This window comes from Lates calcarifer, linkage group LG15, assembly GCF_001640805.2.
Source record: "Lates calcarifer isolate ASB-BC8 linkage group LG15, TLL_Latcal_v3, whole genome shotgun sequence".
Taxonomy (NCBI): Eukaryota; Metazoa; Chordata; class Actinopteri; family Centropomidae; genus Lates; species Lates calcarifer.
The window spans coordinates 15334936-15359599 of record NC_066847.1 but is presented as its reverse complement, the minus strand read 5'-3'; the positions used below and the strand labels follow the sequence as shown (position 1 = coordinate 15359599).

At 40.2% G+C, this 24664-nt stretch overlaps 1 protein-coding gene across 1 annotated transcript in view; it reads right to left on the bottom strand.

Annotated features, from left to right (window-relative positions):
• Window positions 1–24304, bottom strand: part of LOC108876264 (low-density lipoprotein receptor class A domain-containing protein 4) — a 192005-nt gene extending 167701 nt beyond the window's left edge. Inside the window, exon 1 of the mRNA XM_018665646.2 lies at window positions 24124–24304. The gene's annotated coding sequence lies outside the window, so the exon portion shown is untranslated. The remainder of the gene's footprint in view (window positions 1–24123) is intronic.
• Window positions 24305–24664: the final 360 nt, after the last annotated feature.

Here is a 24664-nt window from a genome sequence, read left to right as displayed (position 1 = left end):
CATATGGACCTGCCCTTCATATCAATGGAGTTCAAATGCCAAAATTCTCTGTTGCCTTAATAAATTTTGTTTTCCACTTCCATTTTATCTCTTTCTATTGAAATATAGTGCACTGGAGGGAGGGTGATTACTGTGGAAAGACTTGGGAAGAATAGGACATTCAACAACATTAACAGCTTTTAGAAAATATCTCTGCTGGCATAATTTTAGGTATATTTTTTCAGCCTAGTAATTTCTTTATATGCTGTCTTCTGTTTAATGTTTTCTATGTTGTAGAAAAACATGGCCTTACAGAGAACAATATTAATTTTAGCTTTGTCAAAGGCTGTCTGGAAACCTGAATTTGGGGCTACCACCAACCTGAAAATTCTAATCTGGAAAAAGGCACAGGCGCACTTATAATGGTGAGGACGAATGACTGAGTGGCAGCCACAACAGTTAATAACCATGAGCTGACAATCTGAGCCTGAGACTGTCAATCAAGCAGATCAAGACCAACTTTCTTTTTAACACAAAGACACTGTTAAAATGGTAAAATGAACTACTGCTGTGAGACAGCAGTTCAGCATAGTGTGTTTCTCTTTCCTGGTATAATTCAGGACTTTTTGATTCAAATTTAATACTATCTCATACTTTTTAGCAGCCAATATTGGAACTGTGGCTGATCTCTGTCCTGACTCCTGACAGACAGATGGACAGATGAGACTGACAGGCAAACAGACAATCACTAAACGCAGTCAGCCTGACAGTCAGACACAGCAAGAGATGTAGGAAGGCAGATGCTCCCTCAGTCAGAGAAACATTTTGACATTTAGTAGACTGTGATATTACAGCGTCACCTTTAGTAAAGAGCTATGTAACCATGGCATCAAAATGATTAAGTGGAGACATTTGTAGTTATCTGTACTGCACTACCCACACCCTTCTTTCTGATTAAAGATTATTATAGCCACTGTCTGGGACAGATCAGTGATTACCTATAGTAGTTAATAAACTCCCACACAAAGGAAAGTTGTGTATGAGATGGAAGTCCATTGATTTAACATGACAGACTGCATGGAGAAGACGGCCAAAGAGAAAGAGGATGACAAAAGTGCATTTGCTCAAAGATGAAAGCCAGCTTATACATACAATTTAACCCAGCTTATCTCCGCAGGCTTTGCATCTCCCAGCATCCCTGCTACACACACACACACATTACACTGCTATTTACATGAAACTCCACAACAGATTCTGATTGAAGTTAATGTTAGAGTCATTTCTACATCGGGGTCCCCTTGAACAAGGAAAGTAAAGCAGTAGTAGTGTGTCATGGTAGAGAGATAAGGGTGAGAGACAGAGTGAGGGAGAGAGAGAGAGGAAGAGAGAGAGAGCAGAGGAGCAGAGAGGGTGACATAGTGCTGCATTGCAGTAGTAGAACCAACAAATGTTAATACTTTGTGAAGCCGGGGCCCTGTTTGCTGTGACTATCCTGAGAATTATCTAAAGGTCCCTTCCCTCTGAAGATAATAATGTATGATCCAGTGGAGGAAGAAGGACACTTGGTCACATTATGGCCTCTTTATCAGTCTGTAAGTCTGCCATCATATCTCAGTGTCATTTATCCTTCCCTTCAGTATGGAGGATAATAATGCATGAGTGAAGGGGAACGAGGAGATGTGTGTTTACGTGCTTTATGGGCTATCTGTCTCTGAGTGCAGCATTGCTTTCAGCGGTGATGAAATGTGTTTTAATCTCATCGGGGCAATTTGAGTGTTAGAGGTGATAATGATAACATTATTTGTATCACACTAAGTGACAAAGTTTACAGAGTGCTGGAGGAGACCGAAAAGGACAAATACTCAAGGTCAGATGAGTAAAGAAGACAGAAGTGAGAAATAAAGACAAAGATTTATATTTCAACATCTGTAATATTTAAGGAGAAACATCAAGAAAAGGTAATGCTGAGACCTCTCCAGCTAAAACTCGGGAAACCATTTTTTCTTATCCCTATGTTGCACTGCTGAGATATTCAGCAGAGAGACGTTGTTTACTACTACATGGGCTGAAAAACAGCATTACTAACAGCTATTTAAAAAAAAAAAAAAGCCAAATCATAAGTGTTCTCTCTAACTTCATGCTGCATTGCTGAAAGACAGAGAAAGGGAGGGAGACAGACAGAGATGGAGAGGAGGTGCAGAGAAGGGCAAAGCTGTGTGGACACTGCTGCATCCATTCAGCCAGCCAACCAGTCAGCGAGTCAATCAGCCGGTCAGTACGGATAGATAGACAGGCAGTCAGTCAGTAGTCGGGCTATGGCTGTCAGTCAGTGCTGCTGCGGCAGAGTGGCGCAGTGCCACACACTCTCTCTCTCTCTCTCTGTCTGTCTGTGCTGTTCTCCCAGTGCTCTCTCTGTCTTTCTGCTCCTCAACATCCATCCCTCCTCTCGAGCCATCCTCTCTCTTGTATTCTCTTCATCCCCTGGTGCCCCCTAAAAACTCCCCACCACTTCTCTTTTCTGCACTCCATCTTTGACTACTCCATATTCATATCCTTTCATTTCTTATCCCACCTTCAACTTCTCTCATCTCAACATCCCCACTGCCTCTCTCTTCCATTTCCACATCTGTCTTAAACTCCTCCTTTTCCTCTTTTGATCTGCTTTCGTCTAAAACTTTCTTGTTTTGCTATTCTGTTCCTGTCATCTTTTCAGGTCCTGCCAAACACTCTTCTTCTCCAGTCTCATTTTCCCTCTTCTCCTCCTCCTTTCTTATGCTCATATATTTATGTCTGCCTCTTTTTTGTAGGAGGTGTCATTTCAGTCTTCTCATGTAGATTGAGTTGTTATTTCTGTTAATTAACTTATAACAACCAGTCGTCAATTTCAACCACGCTTTTTACCATTATAAAAATGTTGTGTTGCCATTTTTCTGGCTCTGGTAGAGAGGTACAGGGTGGGAGGGTCTATTTTTACTGCACCTGGTACAATTCATTTTTGCCATTGACAAACCGAGTGACTCTGCTGGACTATTTGAAATTAAACTCCATTATTTTAAAAAACAAACAAAAAAACAACAGTATTTTCTTTGCTTTTCAATTGTATAAAAAACTGAAGAGGAAACTTTCTCTTTGTCTTTAACAAGAAAGGAAAATTATTGTAAAATTATTTTTACACTTGAAAAGATGACCATTAACATAAATGAAAGCAAAATGGAAACACACTTAGTGGATACATCATGATGTACAGAAGCTTGTGACTTTTTGACAGTCAAGCTCCTGCTCCACTTAAGAAACTTGCAAAAACAGATACCTGGATCAATGAGACAGACTGTAATGGTCCTAAAATGAATACATAAAACAAACCTAAATGTCATATTGAGGCTTGACTGAGATCTGGCAGCATCCTCTTCTGCGATGGTTTAATGCATTCATTCAGATGAATGCTTTTGCCTGTTTTCTGGATATCCAGTTAAAATTTGTGCTGCATTCATTATTGATTTTGTTTTGATTTTTTTTTTTTTTTTCCTGTCCAACCAACAGTGTTAAACCTAAAGATGTCCAGGTTACAATGTTGTAAAACCAAAAGAACAAAGCACCAAGTCTTCACATTTGAGAAGCTGGACACCAATAAATGATAAACTGATTAAATTAGTTGAATATTAACTTTCTGTTTACCTCTTTTGATCTCATCTTCCTTCCACTCCTCCCTCTCATTACTCTTTACATTTACTCTGCTCAAAAATTCCTCATCAGCCCACTCATATCTCATTCCCTGTTATTCTGTCTTCTCTCATGCCTTGTCTTTCCAATCTCCCTTCTTCCTCTCAAGTCCCTTCTGCAACTCCTCTTTTTTTCTCTCCTCCTCCCATCTCCTCTTCAGAGAGCCACGCTCATCTCATCTGCTGAAACACTCTCCTCTCTCCTCTCCCAGGGTAGGGATCAACCACAGCCCATTTCACACATGACAGAGTGTGCTGTATGCCAGTGATGTATGCATGCTGCTAGAGGTGGTGCTACTGATGGGTAGCAGTGGAGATAGGGTAATGAGCAGGGAGCCCTGTGTGTGTATACAAAGTCTGTGTTTGTGTGCGTCTCAGCAACAAGCACCAGAGCTGACTGGAGTCTATCTGAATTTCAATTCGCTATGCCAAATAACCACATTGAGATTCTACTCATACATTCAGAAATATTCTCAACAGAAAAAGATTCAGGAATTTTACTATCCCTCCTTACTGAAATGAAAGACAGAGCAGGCAGCTATCGATATGCCCATTTACCATATGCTGACAAGAAAGAGGAAAGTGAGTAAGGAGTCCCCATGCTACAAGAGAGAAAAGCAAGTAGAGAAAGGAAAAGGGAAGAAGTGAGGGGGAGAAAACATATCATTTCATATAGAGAGCACACAGAAGGAAGGTTACACTGCTCAATCACACATGAATCAAATGGATCAGTTCTGCCACAGGGAGAAAAAACCCCCTTTGTGTTTGTGTATGGAAGGAAGTTCTGTAGTTGGAAAAGTGTATTATGTGTGTATGACTGTGGCAGTGTTGCATGTCTTCAAAATGTGTGTGTTTGAGAGTGTGCACAGTCAGATTGATTTTGTTCCTCTGTCAAGTGCAAAGAAAAAGACTTTGCGGTGCTGCCTAACAACACGGTGAAAGAGGCGAGCAGTGATTTGACAGTGCTGAGAACTCACTCAGGTCTTTTTACAGTGGAGTCCTTGGTCTGGAGCTCATCTGTACACTGCACCATGTAACCATCTACTGGCTGCTGTCCTGAACTACAATACTTTCCACATCTTAAGCAGGCTGAACAACAAGAACATTTCATTTCACTTCCAAGACCAGCAGCATTTGATACTACATTAGTTTGTAGTCCTACGGATTACATGAAAAAAAAAAAAAACCCTGTACATAACTTCATCCACTGTGGAATATTTCCCCGGGGTGTATCAGTCCAGGATGTGATCAGAGTTCAGGGTAATGTTAGCAGGTCTGTCCTGCTCTTTAGTGGATTTGGGGACATTCATAGTCCAGCAAAACTTGTTACCTGTGACAATATTTTGTCACATTGGCTATTCCTCATCCTAAATGCGTTTTCTCTGGTAAAGTTTTGCTAGTCCAAGTATGTAAGCTAATCAGGTAAACAGGGTTGTCTTAGAATGAAAGACATAATATGACATGTTAAAATGCAAGATATTGTATATTTTTCCTTATCATACCTAAAAGGCTAAGTTGCTCTACACTGCAATACAAGAACTGTGCTTTTTCTTTCCTATTTTCTTCTCTTCCCATGTCTTCTACATGAGCCATCAGCTGGTGGAGATGTTGACCACAGCACCACAGACACACACACACACACACACACACACACACAGACCAGCTGCTGTGAATCAGGTGAATTTAAGACAACTCAAGTTGATGACGACTACGCTTGTTACTTTACTTTAAGTGCAACAAAAAGTAAAGGCCAGTAAGTACTTTATCAAACCAGTAAGGCACACCAGTGCTACTAGTGGAAAAAGTTAGAGCTTTAATGTGCTAATAGCACCACAAACCATGCAACTAATTTCATAGCAATATTAGTGATACAATCATAGTTATACTGTTGGAAAAACATAACCATATAGTGAATTGTCAGTCACAGTATATACACACCTTCTACTGCATCCAACTGTAGAATATAGTACACTGTTAGTGTAGAACTCATATAAGATGTACAGTTCCAGCTGAAATGGAAACCATAGCTAGGTGATCATTCTTTTCAAATGGCTGAGCCAAAACCAACCATGTAGTTGGATGGTTTTCTCAGAAAGCAGTTGTTTTTACAGCACAGCTATTATAAACAGTCAACTGAGAAGACAGATTTAAATGTATGTGCAACACAGTCTATGTTCTGAAGGCACTGACAGTGTGATCACAGCATTAGGTTTACATTGGCCCATTACCAGGAGAGCCAGGGACTGTAAACAGTAACATGTTTAGAGCAGCACTGTATCATACCAAATGAACAGCCAGCAAGACTGGAAGACATGACTGAATTTAATAATTACGATCTTATTAAAAGTATTTTTCTTGATAGATAAGTGACATTGTATTTGTTTTCATATCCAACATTTACCTAATTCAGTCAGTCATTTGTGTTTCACCGTGTAACGAAACCTTACAGTTAAAAAGTTATTTTAACATTTCTAATTGCATAAGTCTTTAATGAATACTGGATCTGTGTATTATCAGCCCAATTTCTGCAGCCACAGCTGAGTTATAGAACTGATAATAGGTAAATTTTGTTCACTGAAATTTGCCTTTTCCATTCAGCGAAGATGGAGACCCAGTTAAATACGCCTTCATACAGAGGAGTTTTGGCATGTGAAAAGGAAATGTAGGAAAATCAGCCGCCAGGCAGACAAGAGGAGCCAAGGTAAGAGGACGGAAGGGGCTGAGTATCTTGAGCAGCACAGTTGCCCAGTGAGCTGCCATCTGTCCCAGGGCTGAGAAGGCCAGGGCAGGAGACGAGCTCCCCTGACAGTTACCACCATATGCTGCTAGAGCATGGACACACACAAACTAGCATGACTGAGAATGGCATTGGATGGTAAAGTCTGGTCTGCACCAAACTGAGCTGACCTTATCTGGTGTGGTCTGATTTGCAGGGTAGAAAATGCCAGTGAAAGAGCTACACTAAGCTACCTGATGTATGCCGGTACTCAAATACTTGGGCGTGACAATAGACCACAAATTATGTTGGAAACCTCACATAAACCATATCAAATCAAAACTGAATCTGTTGCAATAATGCATAAAGCTATGGACTCATAGATCACTATTTAGTCTATGTTGCACACTCAATGTTTCATGCATTACATACTGTGTAGAGGTATGGGGAAAAGCACCAATTCCACCATTATATTACAAAAGAGAGCTATAAATCATTGCTGGTCATTTCAGTGCTTTGTCTTAAACCATTTCTGGGTGTTCTCTGAAGTAAACTATATGTCACTGTCCTGCTGGAAGACCCATGATCTCTGATGGAGACTACGGATGGGTGATATGGACTAAAAATTTGATCATAACAAGTTCTGGTATTTATTGCAATAACGATGTAATTAGCGATTAAAAAAAAAAAAAAATTGTACCATTCAACAACATTTTGTCATACTGTTCCCCCTGGGATGACTGTTGAGCGAGTTGTCAACCTGTCTCCTCTGCGGCTCCCCCGCTCCAGACATGACACTGGAGGTAGGGAGAGAAATGCAAATGTAAATGATTTATTTTTCTTTTTTTACATTTTTTGCTTTACTAGAGAGGGCGGGGGTCACCTTGGCAGGCCAGCCTGCCTGTTCCAGATAATCAGGGTAGCTCCTCATTTAGCGATGACCTCCTCCTCAGCTTCAATTCCACCTTCCAGCCTGCTTGTTCTCGTTCTGAATGAGAGCTGTGGGCTGCGAGTGTGTCGCACACACAAGTATGTCATCAACTAGAGTTTACCATTATTATTGCAGATATAATCATTGCTACCATTCCCGGTGTATCACATGATACTATATCGCCCATCCCAAATGGAGACCCAGCTTTCCAACATGATGATGATGATGTGCTTTATCAAAACACTTTATTTTCTATCTCCCAGGGGGATTTTGGCTTCCTCAGCTAAGTTTTGGGAAACTCCTGTCTGGCTTTTTCATGTCTTTGTGTCAGCAGTGAGGTTCTTCTCCTACCATAGCATCCCATTTCAGTACAGTGGCAACAAATTGTCCAAGCTGACACTGCTGTAATGTATGTCTATTGCCAGCACCTGTTACTTGCCACAGGTGGGTTTAAATACAAATCCAGGAGCATCACATGATTGAAATCCAATAATTTCTTACAACTTTGAAAAGGTCGGATTTGACTTCTTTTTTTTTTTTGTGGTGTTGTTGTGTTGCAAACAAAAAAAATAAACATGTGGGAAAACAACATCCTGGGAAAACTGCAGGGGTGCCAATATTTTTGGCCATGACTGTACAAAATCATCTAACTGTTGTCTTCACTGAGGGAGAGCAGACATCCACTAAAAAATGATATGCTTGAAAGGAGGGTAAGGACAAATGTGATTGCTGTGTGACACTTAAAGGAGGTGAATTAGAAAATAGCTGTAACAGTTAATTGAAAGATCGTAAATACATCTTTACTGCTGCTCAGAGACTGTAATTTTGACATACTGATGTGCTTTTACTTTATCACTTTGATAACAGCATGTTAAATCTGTTGAGTGGAAATAATAACAATTCTTTTAAAAGTTTTAAGATGGAATGATTGATAGGCTACAGAAGAGGAAAGACAGTGTGACACATGAACATATGCACATGACAACAGGAGGATGTGACTGAGCAGGCAGGCAGATGAGGAACAGAGACACAGTTAGACACAGAGACAGGAGGGCAGACAGCAAACAGAGAGAGATGAGAGATACAAGGTAAACAGATACAGAGGTACAGATGGACACGCAGACAACTAGACTGGATGGAGAGTTTTACAGGCAGGTGGAGAGACAAACACAGAGAAGGAGGTGACTGCCAGTCACCACACTGCAGGTCTTATGATCTGCTCACGTCACACACAGTGTGAGACAGGAAGACTGCCACTTCCCTGCTCTGCAGCACTGTCACTACTGACGTAGACATCAACAACAAATCTCTCCCTCTCTTCCTCTCTCTAAATATGTCTGTCTTGGTTTACATGTATTTATAGTCAGTGTGCTGTTAGTTTCATTTTTATTTTACTATAGTGCACTTTAGTATATATTAAGCTTATTCTCTTTCCTATTTATATTTCTTGTTTATCAGCGTAACAGTGTTTTTTCCCTGTCCATGATGAACACTCACACTTTTTTAATTACATTTTAACACTATTTTTTAGAAAACCTCAATGACGAAAAATATTTTGAAATGTCTATGAATGAGTTTCTAACTTCTACATGAAGCTGTGCGTGACCTTCCATTTATCTTGGTCTTATTTTTTAAGTACAAACAATAATCAAAGTAACACTTAATACTGTGCAAACAGAGAGTGACCAAGTTTCCCTTCAAGCATGATACAAAGATAAGAGATTGTTACAACTGCAGAGCCCAGCCAAAGATATGGTCGTGTTCTTTTTCAAGAATAGGTGTCTTTGCATACTGCTTGTGTTAGCCGCGGTGTACAGTACTATTCTCTTGCAGTGCTTACATATTATTTGTGTCACTCTGTCGCCATTTGTTTTTTCTAATGCGAATCCTAATGGTGTGTCCCATTTGGAACCTACAAATTGACGGCTCGTTGGGAAAACATGGGTGCTTGCACGAAAGCCTTATAGTTGCTCTATTAGAGTACAAGTTCAAAACAAACCTGAAGAACACCTCAGTTGTTAACATTAGATTTTAATGTAAGCACTTCAGAACGTTCTTAAAAAGCCACTCAAATAGAACTGTTCGTAAAGAACAGCCATGACTGTGAACCCATTCAAATGTATCCTGGACTAGCCATTGCCATTGCTAGCCGCTGTTAGCAATACCTGATGATAACAACGCTTTAGATGGTATTTTGCACACACAAACTGCATAGCAACATGTTTACAGATAAAACCTGAATAGTACTATGTATATGACTGACTTCATGTGAGACAAGTAAGACAGAACTTCTATAAACAGTGAAACTAACAGTGTTCACTACTATTGATGTGAGTAAAAAATGTTGCCACACAAACTATTTAAAAGTGGCAGGGGACATCCTCAATGCTAATGTCAGCTGGCAGCTGGATACCGTCTCGCAAGCAGCTTTTAAATTTTGTGAGAAATATCGTCACGTTTTAATATCCGCCTTGTTGCACCATGATGTTTCTACAATAGCCCAGAACAAACAAACCAAACCTAACAGTGGCTCTATATGGGGCCCTTTGCGTTCACCTTCGCTATTACCTATAGTTTTACAGACAAACTAAATAAAACATCTGCTCCCTTAAGGTTACTGTTATAAGGTGGCAGGTTGTCCCAAGATGGTGGCCACTGACATCAGGAAAAAAAAAACTGCTGCTCAACATCAGTCCATCTATAGTTTTACACACACTGTTAACCTTTGTTTGAGCTTTTCTTGAGTTAAGGTAAGGAGTTGTAAACTTGTCTCCTCTGCTCCACTACTCTGTGAGTGTGTGAGGAGGGGCTACACATCCACACATGAAACAAGAGGAGAGGAGACAAATGCGACCACAAAAGACCACGAAATGCGATCGACTCTCACACTGAGCTGAAATGAAAGAAGTGCACATAAACTAGGTAAATAACAAAAACTAAATATTTAGTTTTCTTTTTCTCTTTTCTCATTCGGATTGTTAAAACTTTCTTTGGTTGGGATGGCTGGCCACCCTCCAAAGACAATGATAGGGGAAATGCTGATATAGCTATACAAACGAACCTCTTCACTTGACAGACTAGGCGATGCTGCAGTTGACACCGCTTTGTCACATGACAGCTACCGTACGGGAGGGGTGAGGGGGACAGGTATTCAGTTGGTTGCAATCTGCGTTCTCACTGCTAGGTGCCACTAAATCCTAGACTCTATCTGCTAGGGTAAATTTACTTAACACACCTGCACACTGTTCACAAGCACCATGTCATGTCTGACATTTCTGGTTGCCACAGTGGACCAAGACTTTGCAGTCTCTTCGGGTCTGTCCCGAAACGTCTGAAAAGCCAGTCACTGCCTTTTCTTCTTCTTTTGTTACAATTTGATATGTCATGATTTACATCAACCCAGCTAGGGCGACAGAGAGACAGACTGAAAATAGACAAGATGGAGAAAAAAAACTGAGAGACAGAGAGAGAAGAGTCAGATGGTGTGTGTGTATGTGTGTGTGTGACTCTGACCTAAGTTACATTTGGGGACAAAAAGACCAGTTAATTGGGGACAGTGTGCAACTGGCGACAACAGCTGTTTCCCTAGTTGAAAAAACACAGATTTTTGGGTCAGTGGTTAAAGTTAGGATTAGGTAAAGGTTAGAGTAAGGGTTAGGGTTAGGCAAATAGTGGTTGTAGTTAGGGTTGGGGTAAGGAAATGAATGTGAGCCTATGTAAATTCCACAATTAGCTAAATGTGTATGTGTGCATGTGTGTTTATGTATGTGAGAGATATTTCCAAAACGTGTTGCATGTGTAGACAGAGGTGTACACACACACACAATTCCACTTGACAGACCAGCTTTTATAGTCCATGGGATTTATACTGCACACAGTGTTGAACAGCACACGTCCCCCTGGTGGGACTAAGCTCATTTTGGCCTCACTGACAGGTTTATGGCATTACCATCACCTAGTGTCTGAATGTGAGTGTGTGTTGCAAGTTTGTGTGTGTGTGTGTGTGTGTGTGTGTGTGTGTTCGACCTGACATCCCAGAAAATACTGTCATGGTTGGCCAGATGCCAACTTCAAAACAGCTGGCAAAAGAAGGCTGCGGTGCTCTGCACAAACCAATGGCATCTCTCACACACACACTCTATCTCTCTGTCTCTCTCTCTCACACACATACACAATGAAGAGGTGGTAAGATTCTTGCTAAAGAACAGATGTTTCCCCAGCACTGTGATAAGCTTGTACTATTATTTTCATATTAAGCAGTAGGCTACCTTATCACTAACTAATATAGTCAATGCAAAAATGTGGGAAACAAACCTAAAACCTGACACCTTCAAATGTGTGTTACCCAGCAAAAGACTTATATGGATGGAAAAGTGTCTTATAATGAAGAGGACAAGCTCAGTGTTTGTACAGCCGGTAGAGGTCAGACAGCAGTGAACATGCTAGCGAATTAGCTTGTCAGTGGTAGTGCCAGCTCAACTAACCTCACACCTCTAAAGCTCACTAATAAACATGTATCTCATTTGTCTAATTCTTCTAACTTGTCTAACAAATAGAAAAGTGAAAACAGAGTGATCTGATGGAACTACTTCTTAGCGAACAGCCAGGCACAGTGACTGTGGATGACTTGCAGTCTTGTCACAATGAAATTGCTAGGTGTGACACCACTGTTCCTGTAAGGAGCTGAGTGAACACCATTTTCCAAAAGGCTAAACTTTGTGGCTTGTTTAACTGACAGAACAGTTAAGACAGTGAGTGAGGGATGGTGATTGCTTTCAATCTTTAGGTTTAGGTAGTCTAACCCAATGACTGAGGATGGATAATGGGTCACCTTTTCTTCCCACAGTACAAAAATGAAGCCAATATCCCAAATACAAGTGCTGCCGTTTTGTGCTGGGGATGACATTTGGAACCTGAATCTGCAGTAGTGATCAGCGGGTAGATCCGCAGCATTGAAGTCAGTAATACACCCACCCGACCATGGGTCACAAGTCAATCACAGCGCTCAATCATGACATTAAACCTGCTTTTTATAGTATCAAATAACTAAGACCAGACTAGGGCTGCATTCAGCAATTTTTCAGTCCAATCAGGTTTGGCTGTTCAATACTACGATTTGATGATTCATTCATGTTTTTAATGCAGACATGAAGTTGGTGTATACCATAACATGGAGTGTCTCTCCTGCCAGGCTACTGACAGCGTTGTTTATGTTTATGACCTATAATACAGCCAGCCACCAGGGGGTGATCAAGATATTTTGGCTTCTTTGGCCACCTTTTTCACAGCAGTCATGCCACTCCATCTTTACATACTGTCATTGGACTAGCCGTGTCCTGACTCTAACTCTGCAGGCTGTTTGATGCACAAATATGAGACTATGTTTAAACCTGCATAAATTAATTTTCTCTTGGCCTCTTGGGAGCAGAAACATTTAAATATTATCACCATATAAATCTGCCATGACTGACATGTCAACGCCACAAAAGGTTGCCCGGAAATGTAATCTCCTCCAATCTACTGTCAGAATGACCTCAGAGTGCTGCTCACTGCACCACCCACCTGTCACCACCAAATTCAGGATGTAAACACACCCAGAATCTTTGATAGGGCAAGAAAGGAAAAGGAGACATGAAAAGAAGGCAAGAGAGAAAGAGAGAGAGACACAGGACGAGAGACTAGAAGAAAGGGAGTGAGTTAGTGCCGTCTCTTGGTATTCTGTCCCTTAGTATTCAGATTCTCAGCAATTAAAGCTGTGGATTCAAAGCCAGGGAAACTTCCCTGAAGGTCTTGGCAGTGACTCTATACACCATTAGCAAACATAAACACACACACACACACACACACACACACACACACATTGATATAATGCATTCCCTGGCCCCAAACACTGTCCTCAACAATCACAACAAAACGCCTAATCCCAACCTTTACCCTAACCTACACTGCATTCAAATAATATTTCAACCTGATGATAGAATCATTTAAATTCCCTCATCAATTTACACTAGATCCTCATGATGACTAATCAGAAACTGAATTTAAGACATTTTTGCAAATCCAGTACAAATTGAAAACTACACTACACTAAGATTTAGACTGACACCTAATATTTAGCACAGATGCCTCCCATTTCTCTTCATCATCTTTGAGCTGTTTACACCTTGACTAGAGTCCACCTGTGGTAAATTCAACAGATTGGGCATAACTTGAAAAGGCACACACCTGTCTACATAAGGTTTCACAGCTGACAATGCATATCAGAGAAAACACCAAGCCACGAGGTTGGAGGAACTACCTGCAGGGTTCATAGAGTGGCACAGATGTGTTCCACTGTTGAAGGCTGCAAAAAAACATTCTGCTGCATCAAAGGTTCCCAAGAGTACAGAGGCCTAAGTGAGGAATAAGTTTGGAACAACAGGCAAACTGAACAATTTGGGGAGAACAGCCTTGGTAACAGGTGACCAAGAACCTGATGGACACTTTGGCTGAGCCCCAGAGATTCTGTGTGGAGAAGGGAGAAACTCCACCAATCTGGGCTTCATGGTAGAGTGACCTGGCAGAAACCTCTCCTCAGTGAAAGACACATAAACATCATACTGTGGGGATGTTTTTCAGTGGCAGAGACAAAGAGAATTTAGTCATTTTATTCATGACATATTAATTAATTTAATTCAGCTATTCTCTGGAAATATTAACCTATGATTTAAAATAAGGTGATGGAAACTTTTCGGTTTTAGGCTAGTTAATATTTGCAAAAATTTAACATTTTAAAGTCTATGTTGGCTGAACGTGTAAAATCTTTTGAGACTAGCGACTGATTTTTTTATGACTCCATTTCATAGTTTATGCATTAATTTGGTTTTACAAAATAAGTACCATGTTTTGATTCTGTGAAACAGTTATTATAAATATATATTCATTTATTAACAAATCAGGCGTTCCATTTAGGTCTCTAATTTAAGTTCCAAGTGTTTATATAGGAGCTGTCTGTACAAACAGAAAAACTGGTAATTATCAAAGTTCACAGAAATTTACACATTGAGCAATGATAAATTTCACCTGCTCCACATCCATCTGTTTGCACACGTACAGGCTCATTCACACAATGCTAAAGAGGAAACTTTGGGCAATAGATCATCTTTCTGTTGTAAATGTCTGTTCTGTAGACCTGCTTTGACGTTCCATAATTACCAAGAATAACATATAGAAACAACAGCTAACACAGTTGATCTCTCCTGACTTAATGAGTTTAAAAGCTCAGCATACCCACATAGGGGTTTCCAATTATGGCTGATTAGACATCTGGTCAGCTTGAAGGTGGGTGGAGCTGTGATAGGAATTACTAAAACGGACTCACATGTTAAGTTTAAAGGTCTGTCAAACTTTAGTTTTATTTATTTTGGGCAAGACAACTCAAGCTAAAGGGGACAAACATGGGGATTAGTTGAAATGTACAAAGACTGGACAAATCAAACCTAAACATTGTTTGCACTGGTATTTAACAGGTAGAACGGAGCATAAATCTAAACACACCGTATCATTTTAACTGTCATGTTCAACTGTCAGCACAATTCATATTCAAAATGGCCTTATCAGTCGTTTTGAGGCCATTTATCTATGAAACACTCTTCTAAAATGTCTAAGAGGCTTTACGTGACAAGTTAAGGTATGTAAGTATTGTAGGTAAGGACATAAAATCAAACTTTAAAGGCAATTTTGAACAGGTAAGTTCTAGGAGACTATTTGTGGTGATTGGTATAGAGGGAGATGCACCTGTGGAGAAGTCACCCCAGGTCCAATGATTGATCCTGGATGGTGGCCAAGAGGTTGGCATCAGAGGAATGGAGGCAATGGGGAGTGTAGGCGGCAGAGGGGACCATGGTCAAGGTGAAGGCATTGACATGCATGGCTAAGTACGTGAGGAGAAGTAGAAAGAAAAATGTGTGTACTATGAAAGTAAAACATTTCTAAGACTTGAGACAGTTCAAAGGCTGTATTAAACACTACTACTTATGTAGTGAACCTGAATTCAACCGTGTATGATTTACCCATAATAACTGATCCAAAGGTCTGTACAAAGCACAGTCAGCAGCGCACAGTGAAAACACAAGGCATGCCAACCGATTTGGGGATATTTTGTGGCCAGAGTTGTGCACTGAACCTGCAGCACAGTTAAAAACAGAGTTGGATTATAAGTAATACTTTATGAGGTGTGATAATGGCAATCATTTGTGACAAACCAAATCATCACTTCCCTATAAAAAAAAAATAGTAAGTTCTCAGAAAAAAGTTCTAACAAAGTTCTGCCATAACAGATTTTCCCAAGAGGTTATCGTGGAGATATAAAATGCATCACCTTAAATAAGCAAACAGATAATGGCATATGGCATGAGATAAAGACAGATGTGGTCAACTATAGGGACAACATGGGAGCAGTTGGTCCCTGACCACTAGAGAAGATGTGGCCAGGTATCTAAAGTTGCAGTGGAAACACTGTATTTCAGGAATTATGTAAAAGTCTGTCAATCTGGTCAATATTTATCTATAAAAAGTGTTACTAAGCCACAAAACACTGAGCACCATGTATGGCTGGCATAACCAGAAAAACCCTGACACCAAACCAGCTCCATTTATAACTGACACAACTCCCACTGTCGCCCTCCTCCTTCCTCACATCTATGGTAAGAAGTTGAAACACCAGCTGCAAGTCAGGAAGAAACTGTGTACATATGTGCATATGAATTGGCCATCAACCAAACAAAAGCCACCATACCATTTATTTTACTAATTTAGTTTTTCAGCTATCCTCTTTCCATCTTGGTGCAAGACTAATCAACAGTTGGTTGTCCTATATGGTTTTTGTTACATATATATATAACAGTTTGCATGTTTATTGTTGCTGATACTACTTTTAAAGGGACACTATGCTGATTTTACACATTAAGTTGACTTTACTCACCCTGACGACTACTTGTGATTACAGCTGTATAAGGATGTCTCTGCGTGTGCCCTGAACGTAGCTTTCCAACGTCTCAACCCTAGATTTCAGACAGTTAATAAACATCATCATTTTGCATCATCACTAACAGATGTACAGCCACTCAACACATGTTCCTGTACTCAACCCTGCACAAAACCAAAAATTGTTGTTTTTACACATTCTGTACAGATTTGAAAAGTGAGATTTATGTGTTAATACCATGTTTAAATCCTTCAGAGGGGCAAGTAGGTTGATTCTGTTACCAGCTGCTGGCTCCAGCCAAATGTGATAGTTCTCATACAACTGTCAGCAAGAAAATGAACAAGTATTTCCCGAAATGTTGAAGTGTTCCTCTAAACTCCCAATAGACTGACTGAACTGAAGGTGTGAGGTTTACACAAAGCAATAGGAAACAGGTAGGATCTGCTGAAATACTCTATTCAGTTGCATTATAAAAATTGTAGAATCTGGCATTGTTGAAGTTTGGCCCACAAATTTGTTGCTTCAGTTTTGACCATTCTTATTAATGTCTCTTGTGAGGCCCCATGAAAGTACTAATTGCTGAAGTACTCCTTTAATTCTGAAAAACACAACTACTCTGCAGTACTGATAATAATATCACATTTAACTATTCAGTCAGATGTTTTTATAGGTCTGAGGAGCGAAGCAAGGTAACTTTTCCAACTGAATTTTATAGAATTCATTAATGAAAAAAACTCTTTATGTAGCCCTTGTACCCACTGAAAAACCATGTGCAGTTCCGTCCCCATCTAAAGCAGACTGTCTTACACTTGTCTGGTCCATGAGCCAAATTTAATCATCTTAGTCTCCCCCCGGGACCCAGGCTCATTAAAATGTGCTGGTAAACTTGTCATGTCACCAGAATCAGGTCGTCTCTCAGCTCACAACTTAAGAACCCTCTGTGTCAGACTGAAGCCAGACAGGCCCCGTGTCTGCTGCTAGATTCCACACGAGTTCAGCTGGAGTTCACTCCACCTTCTGATTTTTGTAAGTTGTAGCCTATGGCCCATTACAGTCTGCATCAATAATGCAGAGACCACAGCCTGTTAACATGTCAGCCTTTAGCAAGAGGTCTGCTCGACAACACAGCTCTCAAACAAAGGCAGGCTGAAGATGTCTCAGGCTAGCACCATGAGAACGAGAGCACTAATGCATGAGCTATTTTAAGTATACAAACACACACACACACACACTACTCACACAGACGGAAGTACGTCTAAGAGATGAGGATCTGCAGCTGTGTACTACCCGGTTGTACACACTAAGACAAGAAGGCACAGATGAATGGATGTGCAGTATGTGCACACATATAAACACACAATCAGGTGTGTACAGTTTGTCAGGCTCATGTTAACAGTCTCTGCATCCAGCCCACTGAATTACCTACTAGCCACCTCACACACACATACTGTATTTCATCAAGAAAATAGGAAACATCTCTGTTGAAAATATCTCTAAATATTCAGGAAATTAGGATGATGTAGGCTCCTTTCCTCCACTGATACAGATGTTATTCTTAAAACTATAGTTTTGTAGTTTTCAATGAAATTCATGCTCTGATATGCTATGTATAAAAGAGCATGTAAATCTTTAATGTGAGTAATATGGAAAAACCTCAGAAGTGGAGGTTTTAAGGGTAACAACATCATTGTGAAATGTGTGTGTCATTCTCCAGTCTTTTCTCCTATGCAGAGAATTTACTAAATTATTAAATTGCTACTTAGTCTTTGTGGTTAAATGAAGCCATGCAAACAAGGACCAAGTGTACTAAAAGCACTCTTGTAGTAAGTCAACACACTGTATGACAAAAATGTTTAAATGTCTTCAGTGAAACCCGCTTAAAGTGAAAAACATCAAATTGCTGTCTCCAGCACTTTTTGGTCGTTTCTAGGGCTTCTTAATTATGTAATCAGCAACTTCATGCTGCAGTGTCTGAACTGCCTCTGATCAGTGCGGGAACGGTAGAGCCATACTGGGGACTTTCTCTTCTCTAAACCTTGTGGGCTGTGAAATCTGGCAAGTGGGTTCCCAAAGAAACAAAAGGCAAGATAAATGAGGACAGGGGAATGACTCCTGGTGGAAAAAGATGTGTGTTTACTCATGATAACCATCATACACATGGCAATGTCCTATTCCGTGGACGTCCTCATCATCACCAAATATTACCAAATATTCCATCTCCTTTTTACCTGGAACTGTATCATCTGTCTTGAGTCAGTGTAATCTGAAAAGCCAGAACAACATGAGATGTATCATTTACCCAGCTTTTGTCTGAATCTAATTATTGGTATATGAGATGCTGCTCTTGACACATGTCAGAACCAATGATGTAGCACCCCCCATAGACCAGTTGATGTATTACTGAAAATGATAAATATATATTTCATCAAAATATGACCCTCAATAACAGAGATGTCATGTGTGACAAAGGAGAAAAGTCACTTTAGTAGGAAAAAAAGTACAGAGCTATGGCCAGCAATTCTGAGCTACTGAGGTCGCGAGAAATTTTTGATTAGCCATAACAAATGTCTGGAAAAGCCTCTCTATTGTCTGTAATATCATAGCCCCCAAATCCCTGAAAACATACTACGAACAGGACCTTAAAGTCCTCAATTGTAGCTTGAGGTGGCCAAGTTATAGTGGAAACAGCTTTACTATAGTATTACTAACACTGCATAATGCTGTAGCCAAGACTGGCGAAATACCTGTAGAAACAGGAATGGCAAAACCACCAGCAGCTATGATGTCCTTCATGTTTAAAAAAAAATATCATTAAAACATTCTTTGTAGCTTTTTTCCCAAACCAACAGGCTTTTCTTTTCTTCTTTTGTTATTTTCCAGGTTTACCTTGGTTCATTCAATAAAAAAAATACAGCTACAGTCCAGTGCAGCCATACAGTCAAGATTATCATTATTACTCCTACAAATAATCTGAATCCTGGAAAGGACATCACACTCGTTGAGAAGGTTTCTGGCTGCTCTTCCTTGCATGTCTGTCTTGCATGCAAGGAGCTAGGACACACGAAGAGATGTGAGAGAGGGAACCCTGTTGAGCCGAGAGGGACAGAGAAAGAAGACCTGAGAAAATGGTAGAATGAACTAGCTAACATCAACTTAGATTTGTATTTGTATTTTCTACTGGGACAAATCTCATAGTTTTTATCAGCTGTTTGTCTCTACCTGCTCTCTGTGTGTCTGTCAGTCTTCTGTCATTCACCCTCAGTGTATCAGCATTTGAAAAATCACCACAGGCAGCAGTTTGACCGATGTAACGTTACTGCAAACAAGGCAAGCGAGCGTAGTGCTACTGTTTGTTGAGAATTGTTCTATGGTTCATTAGGTGTTCATAACGTGTTCATGTGTGTATTTCTTAGAATAAATACACTTTGAATTCGTATATTTTCATTCTCATCCTTGGATTAGTACATAGAGCAGTAAATATTTCAATGATATCTTAAATGGTAATGCTCAATCACGTTTTGTATACAGTGAATCCTGGATTGAAGTTTGACTTTTCAAAAATCTGTCAGAAAAATCACAATTAGATGTTTTCCCCTAATCATTCAGCCCTAGTATTCAGCATTATTTATACAGCATGCCTAGTGTTTCTAAGTTAAAGGAAAATGTAAGCAGTATAACAGATGAGAGTTTTACCCTGTAATATTTCTATAAAGTCCTTATCTCCCAGTCATTATAAATATGCTTAAATCTAATTAACAATTTGGCCATGGAATTTCCAATAGAGATAAAAAGGATGGCAGCATCAGACAGGCTGCAGTCCTGAAATCTCCCTTAAATGGCTGTTGTGTTATGTGAATGACTGAGATTAACTTTCAAACTGAATATTCACCTCAATGCTGTGATTTCTGCAGGGTAGAAAATGTACCATGTTTTGGCAAATAAGTTCTTTGATCAACTTATGTTGTGCCAACTTGGACTGAAAATAGAAAACCAGCTTTTATGTGAGAGTTTCATTCAGCACTTTGATGAGCACAACATTTTAGAATATATTCAGTCAGAGCTCAGCAAGATGATGATGGTGCTGGCCGAGGAGAAACGTTAAAAGTATTGAATTTAGAAAAGAGATGTTAAAAATGTTTTCCTGTCTTTCGCTAAATGTGAAAAATTTGCTTGTAGTCTTCAACAAATGAGACACATCTCTTCCAAAAGCACATCCTCTCGAAACACCTCTACTACTCTAACATGCCTAACTAGCACTTACTATGCACTTCTAATGCACTCTTCATTTGATGTCATTGCCTTTCTTGTCTTCTTTAACAGAATTTGTTCTCAGTTGTGCTTTTCAAAGAATCCCCTGCATCACAACTGTTTTTTATGGGTTGTCAAATTACTTTTAGTAATTTTGGTATCACATTTTTCTAAAACTATCTTAAGTTGTTGTGGAGCAGATTAGACAATTAGTGTAAATATAATGATTTTTTTCTTGTTTAGTTGTAGCAGCCTTTAAAAAAAAAAAAAAAAAAAAAAAAGATTTAGGATGTAGAAAACAGTTCCAAACAGGAAATCTGAACAAGATGTAGTGTTTCTATTGTACAAACCAGACTGTCACTGTAGCTCCTCAGTCTATTATGCTTCCACATATCACACTTTTTACATTATTTTTACTCTATAAAATCACATACACAGCAGTTTCTGCAAGCACACAATAACAGGCAGTGTATTTGTACACACAAAGACACACACACTCCCATGAGCACAATCCAGACAAAGACACACATACTCTGGTGTAGACTGGCACTCGTCTTTGCCCGTCTCGCGCCTTCGCTCCACCAACACAATACTGTCAAATTTTGGCACGTCACATGGGCTCAGACACAGACAAGGCTGTATTATCAACTACTGACTAGAGCTTACATCCTGTGTGTGTGTGTGTATGTGTGTGTGTGGGTGTGGGTGTGTGTGCGTCTGTGTGTGTGTCTGAGCTGGAGTTAAATGCTCAGACTTTGTCTGTGTGAGAGAGAGAGGGAGTGTAAGAGTTCAGGTTGAGGCTGAGCTGTCAGCGGCAGACAAGCCCCATCAAGTCTTCTCTCTAACACACACTCAGCCTCTCGCCTCAGGAGGTGAGAAGCCGCTAATTGGCAAAGGGTGAAACACACACACACACACACACACGTTCGCAGTAAACACACATTGACTGACGGTCAGTTACAGTCACATACACACGGACTAGTATGAACAAAAGGACAGATAGAAATACAAACAGACAGATGGACACAGACGTCTGGCTCTGAGAATCAGTTGTACAGTGAGCTGTGGGAAGCAGACACACAGCTCAACCTGGTAGACTAGAACACATTACTGTAGCCAATAATGCACCCAGTCTGCTTACTGGCTCTCTCCTCTACTTTCCCACTTAGTTATTATTTCATGACTTGATGTTTTTTATTCACTTATATATTAATAGACTCTGTCTTTGCAGTTTAGCCTGTGCACTTTGCTGACCTTAAAAAGAGAAAGCTCACCCTCTGTGTGTTCTTTGGATTAAATAGAGGCTGAATTAAATAAGAGACTGCAGTGCCTTTGGGGTCTAATGCAATGTATATATTTACCATGTACATTTGTCATAGTTTGGATTTCAATCATATTCAACTTAGCAAGCGTCAAATTTTGACCCAAAGTTTTCTGTAAGCTTACAGAAAACAAAAACCTTTTGAACTACCAACACTGAGGGAATCTTAACCTACAAATAGCAATGACTTGTATGAGTTGTCTAACGATGAAAACAACAATTTCCGCGATCCCACACTAATTCATGATGTCATGCACACTGCTAGTTTCTTGGCATATTACCACCATCAACTGTCAATCTGTGGAATAGCATGAAACTGGCTACAGGAATGTGTAGTGCAAAATAGAGACCTGCTCCATAACACCACTCAGAGGTTAAAAGTTTAAAAGGGTACCTTCACGTTTAACAGGAGAAGCTATGGTCGCAACAGCCAATTTCATAGAACTCTTATGTGTTCCTGTATGATGGTTTTAAAATAGATGCAAGTGATAGCATGAGACATGAGTTGTGTTTGTTGAGTGACTGACATGCCTAATAATAATGACATCAATAGGTTAATTCTCTTTTCTAATAAATAAACAGTTTTGAGTTTATTGCAAAGCGTTATCAAGCTGAGGTATCTTTATATCTGATGTCTTACATGCTGTACAAAAATAAATTGTAGCTACAGTAGTTGGCAATATTTGTCTCCATGTTTAATATGTGCATACATCTTCATCATTATACACAGGTGTCCTTTTACTGAACCCAAATTAACAAGCTTTACAAGCACAGCTCACCTTGTCAGTAGGGCAGCAGACAAAAAAACAAAACAAAAAAAAAAAAAACACAACAGCACCTTCACCTGCTGCCCACCCAACTCTACTGCCAAAACCAAAACCAAGGACTCTGATATAGGTATCCATCCTCCACAAAGGATCGAGGAGGAGGAGTGTGTGAATCACAGGAAAGGAGGAAAAGATGCAATAAATAAAAAACAAATCATTTGGGGGGGGGTCATAAACAAATGAACGGAGACAGACCAATGTGAAAAGTAATGGCAACTAATGTTTAAAAACAATGCCTCAGACCTTGGAAGACTCTCCCTCATCTTTAGGTCCCTGATCGAAACCTTGAAAGGAATCAAGCCAAGGAACAACACACCCTTAACAAGTACTTGAATTCACTCTACCAAACGGTCACAGAAAAATCTCCTGACCACTGCTCTGCTAATGTAAAGGGGCACATCAGTCAGTCTGTCTGAAGTCTGTCCGAAACTTTGAGCCATGGGTCTGCAAAGTGGCTGCATCAATAACTTGTAGTGGTCACTATTGTAATTTATGTTGAGAAAATCTCTGATTTGAAAAATGAATGAAAGAGAAAGGAGAATCGATGAAGATAATGAGCTAACAGATTTTTTGCAGTAATAGTGTATCTGTATGAATGACGTGTGCTTAACCCTCATCATCTTCTTAATTAAAAAAAATGGAGATTCATCCTTCATGCTTTCTTAAAACGTGGAGACATAGAAAATGTGTAATTCCCAAAATAAATATTACTTTTTAATTGAGCATGGTGGGAGGGCGCTTGCAGATGAATGGTGATAACGTTTCACTGCCCCACTGTGGTCCTCATCTTACCCTACAGTGTTCAACACATGTCTATATCACCTCATCCCAGATGATGCTACTGCGTGACACCGGTTCATCACATGCACCGCGCGTCTCATTTGCATAAAAAGTTGGGTAGCCAAAGGCGTTAGATCAGGGTATGAGATTTCTCATCTAGGTTTCCAGCTAGCTTGTTCATCAAATCATACAGGACAAGACAGCTAAAGGCACGCCGGCCCGGTAGATAAACATCAATTTAGCTATGCTCAGGGTGGTCATTTTTTCAGCAAACACGGAGGTCGCGGTCAGCGGGAGAGGTAGCGTTTCCCCTTCGGAGCACAGACTAGCGGACTGGTGCTGTGGCCCCGGCGGATGTTTGATGGAGATAGGGCTAGCCTGCTTGCAGCTAAGTTAGCCGTGTTAGCTTAGCCGCTGTCTGGCGCAGCTTGGAAAGCAGCTCCAACTCCAAACAGCAACTTCCACCGTCTGGCCCAAAGTCAGACCCCACACCGGACAGCCTGACAAGCGTTTAGCCACACCAGCTAGCATAACCAGAACATTCCTCCAGCCGCCTACGACTAAAGACTTCTGCATTAAAAAAAAAAAAATACACCAACGTACAAAAATAATTAAGAAAATGTCGCAAGGGTCCTACCTGTAAATGCAGTCGCTAACGTGCTAAATCGCCGTGTCTGCTTGTTCAAAGTCTGTGATGTGTTGCTGGACGTCAAGTCCAACTGCACTACAGCGGTTTCCAGCCTAGGAAGCAAAATAAAGCCCAGCTGCCCTACTGTACAGTACACTCTGCTGACAGCCGCGCTGTAGGTGAAGCTTTGGCGACACATGCAGGTCCCTTTTTATATAGCAGCCAAAGTACCGACTGAGCTGAAAGTATAATACCTCTCCGTTACCATAGGTCACACAGGTTAGGAACAGATACTTTTAGCAATTCCCAGTGATGGTAGCAGTCAATTGCTTTGATAAAGGACATTTGAATAAGGTGTTTCTCTTCTCACTTTTCAAAGGTATTTCAGCAGGACAGAAGTTATTATTTAATACATTAACGAAACCAGAGTTACAAGGTCCTTCATATGTGCACAGAAAATACAGTACCATAAAATACAACAAGAATTTCTGGGAGTGTACCAACACAGAGAACAAGAATTTATCATATCAAAAATAGGTGAATAGAAAAG